At 39.0% G+C, this 7,188-nt stretch overlaps 1 pseudogene across 1 annotated transcript; it reads right to left on the reverse strand.

The window, feature by feature from the left end:
* Positions 1-3,927: 3,927 nt before the first annotated feature.
* LOC308233591 (large ribosomal subunit protein uL11-like) lies at positions 3,928-6,416 on the reverse strand (annotated as a pseudogene). The gene is made up of 2 exons: positions 6,382-6,416; positions 3,928-4,486 (listed from the first exon to the last, which is right to left on the reverse strand). The product of its transcript is annotated as a large ribosomal subunit protein uL11-like (transcript).
* Between the last annotated feature and the right edge of the window lie 772 nt (positions 6,417-7,188).

The raw sequence follows: 7,188 nt of genomic DNA on the forward strand, positions 1-7,188 counted from the left end.
TTTTAAAACCTAGGCAGGTGCAGTTGAAAATATAATTTGACCCATAATTGCCATTATTATAGTTGGCATTTGCAAATTTAATTCTAATTACAGAATTAGTTGTTGCATTGTATTGAAAAGGAAGTGTTTTAATTTAACATTTTAATAGAAAGTGTAGGAATACTTACTAACTTCATTAAAAAACTGTCATCAAGTAATTTTTGAATATCTATGCCACAAAACACAATTAGCTTTTCTGATGGAAGATGTCTTATTTTAACAGAGGGTTTACTTTCAGCCTTGCATTGCACTTAGCTCAGGCCTCATATGCCCTCTAGTGGTGATAAATAGTAAGTAAATAATACAGTAAGTGAAAATAAAAGTAATTTATCGGGTGTTGGCCCTTTCACAATCAGTAACCACATCTGTTCTGACTTATTAGATACATCAAATATAATGAAAAAAGTTGGGATATTTTTTGTCTTCCCAGGTTAATGTAACATCCTTTTAAAATGTTCCTGAGTATTAAAACAATAGTAAAAATACAAACACACACAAAATGAATAAATAAGAGATAGAGCATAATGAAAAAAAAAAATGAGAAAGAGAAAAAAAAAAAAACAAGAAAAAGAAAAGCACTCAGTTTTTGTTTGATTTAAAAGGCCATTGTTTTTCCATGTTATCATACTTACTCCAAGAAACAGAATAAGAAAACTCACCTCCATGTGACTAAAATCAGCCCTCAGCCTCAGTAACACACATGTTCTCACCAGCTGATCCAAACAGTGTTATACTGAGGATACAGAGGAAAAGCTTTCAGAATGCCTTGCACACGTGAGCACACAATAAATGTTTACTTATTGGGTCCTCAGGAAACAATCTTCTGTTAATAAGTCTTGACTGTTTGAATCTTTCAAAAGATAACCTGCAGGAATATAAATTTCTATCATGGAGAAAATTAATATTTTTCAGCTGCTTTCAAATTAAATTAGAGACATACCTTGGAATATTGCAGTTCAGTTCTGGACCACTTCAGGAAAGTGAGTATTGCAATAAAGCTAGTGGTAAACTTCCCTCCCCCAAGTTATATTTATTTATATTTTAAAATCTTTATTGTTGGAAGTATAACCTATTTCCCCTTTTTGCCCCCATTGACTGCTTCTAGCCCCGCCCCCACCCCAAGCCTTCACCTCACTATTGTCTGTGTCCATGGGTTATGCATATATGCATACAAGTTCTTTGGTTGATCTCTTCCCACCCACCCACCTCATGCCTTCCCTCTGAGATTAGACAATCTGTCTCATGCTTCTATGTCTCTGGACCTATTTTGTTCATCAGTATATTTTGTTCATTGGATTCCACATATGATTGAGCTCATGTGATACTTGTCTTTCTTTGACTCGCTTATTGTGAGTGATAATCTTTTGATGGTGGAAGATATTGCCTCCAATTTGTTAAAGATGCAACACCTGTGAAGTGCAATAAAGCAAAGCACAATAATAAAAGGAAGTATGCCTGTATTCCAAAATCATTCCTAGAGGAAATTGTTTCATTCGCATTCTAAAAATGGAAACAATGGTCACTTGTAAGAGTCTGATTTAAAACTTGCAGTGTTGCTATCAGGATCACTTCTAGCAGCTCTACCAATTTAGAGGAGTTATAATTCAGAAATATTTTATTATGTTTCAACGTATTGGAAATTGATACAAAACCCTGTTATCTTAAATTTGTATAGAACCGAACTATATTTCAATGGTCAACACTCAAACTGAGTCTAATGACAGTTTTCACTTTGTAAATAGAAAAAAAAAAAATGGTTTTAAAATACACAGAAATATACAGATGGGACTCAACATGCTTGTCCACAAGGTGTCACTATGGTACCTATGAAATATAGTTATAGCTATATTTATCTGTGACCTTATTTTTAAAAAAACAATCAGTGGGTGTAGGTGGAAAAGGGCATAGAGGGGATAAATGGAAATGGAAAAAATAAAATAAAATAAATTTAAAATAAATAAATAAAAAACAGTTATAAAAGATCTATACATCGGCACATGATCCTGAAATTAAGCACACATAAGAAATAAGTGAATTCATAAATGTCTAATATCTACTACATATATATACATATATATGAAACATATTTGTTTAGATGTATATTGAAATTTTAATTATAAGCATTCAAGGACAGTATAAAACTGATAATCTAAAAATATATGTATGGCTGTATTTAAGATTATTCATTCTTTGACAGATACCCTAAAAATACATGATATGTTCCTCACCTGTGACTCTCCTCACCAAGTATGTGATACACTCATGAGTAGTTACAGATTGAGGTTTTATATTTAATGTACACGAGTGATAGTTAAAGGAATGAGTACCGAGTGATTTCTGAGTGATAAACAACTGACAATTTGTGCTTGTCCTCTGTTTCTGCTTTAAGTTACCCCAAGGTTAAGAGCCAAGAAGTCAAAGCAGAGTTCAAAATCCAGGTCAGCAGCCACCTGTACAACCTCCAGCAAGTTCACTAACTCCCTGAGCTGGCTTTTTTATTTATAAAATAGCACTCTATCTCATTGCTATAGTGAGAGTAAATCAAGACAATGCATGTAAAGCACCCAGCACAGAAGTTGTTATTAATTTCAGGAGAGAAATGTTCATTAGACTCACTTTTTATGCTTTGATCACAGGCCTTAGCATATGAGAGACCTGAGTTGGGTTCACAGATATGGAATTTTTGTGTAATAAAATTCAAGCATTCCTATAAAAATCTAAATACTTGCAATAACCAATATTCCATAATGGCCTCTAATCAAGGTTTTGTTTGCTAAACTCAATAATTTGTTTGAAGAGCAAACAGACGTCTGGCCTTGCTTTTTGGAATGATTTTCTTCTGCTGGTGAGAGTAACTGAAATTTGCCTTAAGTCTGGCAGCTGCACATAAACATCATTTGGCCAATTTTAGGCAACCTGTGGGATTTCTTCTCATCTTCTATGTAGCATTGTATTATTCTCCCCCCCCTTTTTTTTAAAGCCTTCGACAGCTCCCCAAGGCTCTGAGGACGAAGTACAAATGAGGCAGCTTGCCCAACTAGTTGAATCAGCCTCAGATATTGTACCCGCATATTCCCACCACCAGCTCATCAGCCACACTTTACAAATGAGGACTCTGAATGCCAGAAGGCTGAAATGACTTGCCCAAAGCAATATTGCTCCTAAGTGACTGAGCTAAGACTAGAATCCCAGTGTCTCATTGGCATCATCTCTGGATGAGGGGTACTCCTAATCTCAGAAGAACCAGAATGATCGCCTTCAAGCCAAGTGCTAACGTTCAAGGCTTAGACGAGGCTGAAACAAAACCGCAGAGCACTCACCTATTCACAGCAGTGAACTTTTTCCAGGGGTGAGAGGTTTCAAGGGCCATGGCAAGTACATCTTTTTGTTTGTTATCTCTCATTTATGTTTATGTCTCTCTCTAAATGTTTAAATGAGACAACTAACTGAAATAAGTAACAATACTGCTAATTTTTGCACGAGGCACATTGGCCTGCGGGCCACGCTGAGGCCCGGAGTCCTGCCCTGTGGATGGGGACTCTGTGCTAGAAGGGGCAGGAGGACGTGGCAGGAAACCTTCACCACTGGCAGTGTGCTCTGTGGGTCAGCAGCCTCTGCACCCCCGGGAGCCCGTTTGAAATGCAGAATCCCGGCCACATCCAGATTTTTTTCATCTGAATCACAGGTTCCCAAGTACCTGGTGTAGACACTAAAGTCTGAGAAGAACCATCTTCAGCGCTGCATCAAAGAGCCTCACGATTCCTTTCGGATGCTCTGGCTGGTTGCCCAAGGGAAAAACTTGTGAAATCCCTGGCGTCGTTTTGTTGTTGTTGTTGTTTTTTTCGGTTGTCAAATCATCTTTAATCGAAACATTTTCCTCTGTAGTTCTTAACAAGCCGGACATTCCACGGCACCACTGTGGATATCATCTATGACGTCATGAGGGTGGCGGCCATCAACATTGCACCCCACAGACTGGGCAGTCCCCAGGATCACTTTAATGGTTCCAGAGAGTTCTCCAGCTAAAGATCGGGGCCACATCTGTCGGGCAGTGCCGACAATCTCAGCAAAAGGGCTATTTCCACTGCTTAATGTGCTTTCGCTTCTTTCTGTCTCTTGGCGGTTCTTTGAGGGCTTTGATGATCAGGGCAGAGGCAGAAGGCACTGCTTCCATCTGGCCTGTCTGTTCTCAATGGCCAGTTTCACTGTAATCCTCAGACCCTTCCAGTCACCGGTGGCTTTGGCGATGTCACCAACCTTTTTTGGAGACAGGCCCAGAGGGCCGATCTTGGGGGCCAGGGCAGATGTGGCACCCACATCCCCACTGGTGCACCTCAGGTATACGACTTTGATTTCGTTGGGGTCGAACTTCGGGGCATGGTGGAGGCAGCTGGTGTCCGATGAACCCGGATTCGGGATGACGAAGAAAGTTGCACCTGAGCCTCCTCTGAGCCGAAAGCCGAAAAAGCCCTGGCGTTGTTATTGACACTTCTCTGAAACTCCACAAATGAGAGTTTCCTTCTCCCTTCTTAAAGGCAGAAGGAATTAGTTTTAAAAAACCGGACAAAAATGTTTGGCTTCCTCTTTTGTTTTAACTGTAAAAGAAAAAAAATTTTTTAAAATATATTTTATTGATTTTTTACAAAGAGGAAGGAAGAGTGATAGATAGTCAGAAACATTGATGAGAGAGAAACATTGATCAGCTGCCTCTTGCACACCTCCTACTGGAGATGTGCCCGCAACTAAGGTACATGCCCTTGACCGGAATCGAACCTGGGACCTTTCAGTCCGCAGGCTGACACTCTTCCACTGAGCCAAACCAGTTTTGGCTGTAAAAGAAAAATTTATTTGTTAGAGGAATTTTGGATACACATATAGAAAAAAAGAAAATAAACCATTTGTCAGTAGAGTGATAGCCACTATTTTTATCACCCAATATGTACATATATATGTATTTATTTAGTCTTTTGAATAAAAAATGCATTCATATAGTTATAAAATATGAAAAGCTATATAATAAAATTTTTGCCCATTCCTATACCCCATATGCTCAATGCCACCCCAATCCCAATAGATAACTACTCATTAATTTTTACACATCCTCCAAGAGATATTAAGTATAATTACATAAACATGAGTATGTATGCTTTCTCCATTTTTATCAAAAATGATAAGCTCTATTCTACACAGTTTTGGACCTTATTCATGTTTCCACAACTACTAAAAGGCCTACATTTATAATACATTTTGTAAATTGCATTTCAATTTCTATTTTACCATAATCATTTCTTATGTATCTACAGAGTCTTCATAAATGTTATTTGATGCTAGAGGCCCGGTGCATGAAATTCGTGCATGGGTAGGGTCCCTAGGCCTGGTCGGCGATCAGGGCCCATCAAGGCCTTTTGGCTGCCAGCCACGGCCTTCCTTCCCTGGCTGATGGTTGCTGGCCGGGGCCTTCCTTTGTTCCATGTCACCCCCCGGTGGTCAGCACACGTCATAGCAAGTGATCAAACTCCTAAGGGAACACTTTGCATATTAGCCTTTTATATATATAGATGGCCCCACAGTACTTCATTGTGTAAATTTGCAATAATTTATTTAACCAGTGGAGGTTACTGATGCACATTTTGGCCCTTTCCCTTCCCCCTCTTCAGTTACAGATACCTTTGTAATGAAACTTGGTGCACAGATATCACCACGCCTGGGTACTGGGAGAGCTGGACAGACATACTCAACTGCCGCCAAGAACCCAGAGCAGCCCATATTCTTTCCCTTCCTCAGTCTTGTTCAGTTTTTTTTCGATTTGGGGAAATACTCTGTAACCTACTAATATTATCTCCCTTTTCTCTTAATATATAAAGAGGCATTTATAGCTTGTCATAAATAAGGCTTAACTATTATGTAAAATGATGGGAAAGGGGGAAAGAGCAGATGATACTTCCACCTGGCAAAGTGTTCATTCCATAACTGGTAAAAAAGGAATGAAATTACTTTGAGGCAAGTAGAAGTAGAAAAAATAAATAAAAAGAAAGAAAACCCCACCTAACTCTGAGAAAATGGCAAAGGAACATTCATGGGAAATGAATACCATACAGGAATCTGAACTTAAAACAGGTGGAAAAAAATATTGGAAAAAGAGAAGCTTTTCATTGAAAATGTGTCTTAAAAGTCTGAATAAGTCAAATAGCAGAGGAAATAGGTTCACAGAGAGGCATGCATGGTCCACCGTCCATCTCTGAAGCAACAGGCTTGGAAAGTATCAAGCAGAACAGGTTCTTGGTCAGAAACTTTTTGAGATGGACTCACCAACCCGAGCAAACCCCTAATGCCATAGCTTACCTCCTGGCAGAGTCTAACAGGAGGCAGCTGACCATTGCAGTGTAAGATGATGAGATGAGATTGGGTTCAGTTCAAGTTGCAGAAATACAGAGAGGAAAACATAATTTTAGAACTGTTAGGGAATGCTCATTCTTAGGGTGGGTAGGTGAGGATAGCCAAAGCCAACAAATTTTCTACTCTCTTCACTCTAATCCAATCCAATATGAAATTCAGCCTCAGAGTGCCAGTCAATCCAGGGTTAGAGGAAAACTGAAGCCTTAAATATTTGAGATAGATTCCAAAAGGAAGGGGGCTTCAGAAAAGACTTGGTGATTGGAGAGGTATACTATATGCACATCTATTAACTAGAATGTTGAAATAGCAGAACTTGTAGGATGCATCATAAAGAACCTATAAGTGTGCTCCCTCACTATCTCACATGGTCCATAGGAAATCTGCAACTTTGACCCATTGTAAATGGGAGTTCATTCACTCCCAAAATGTTTCCAGAGATGCATATAGGTCAATCCAATCAGCATCTCACTCTTTAGGTTTCTCAGTCATGAGTAGAATCCCTATGTACAATGTCTACCAGTAGGAGACCTGCTGGGTTCCAGAACCATTCTTCCCTGGGCTCTAGGGAAAGCTGTACTGGTACATACATACAGCTCACAAAGTTCTCACAAAACCTTTTCTCATCTCCTACTCCAACTCTTTGCCACCCCAACTCCCTTATAGGTTGTAAGTGTATAGCTAAGGGCTGTAAAATGATGCTTGACCACTCTTTTGCAACTTATAGATTGGTGGTAGGGCACCAAAATTTTATAT

The sequence above is a fragment of the Plecotus auritus genome (assembly GCF_963455305.1).
Source record: "Plecotus auritus genome assembly, chromosome: 9".
NCBI lineage: Eukaryota > Metazoa > Chordata > Mammalia > Chiroptera > Vespertilionidae > Plecotus > Plecotus auritus.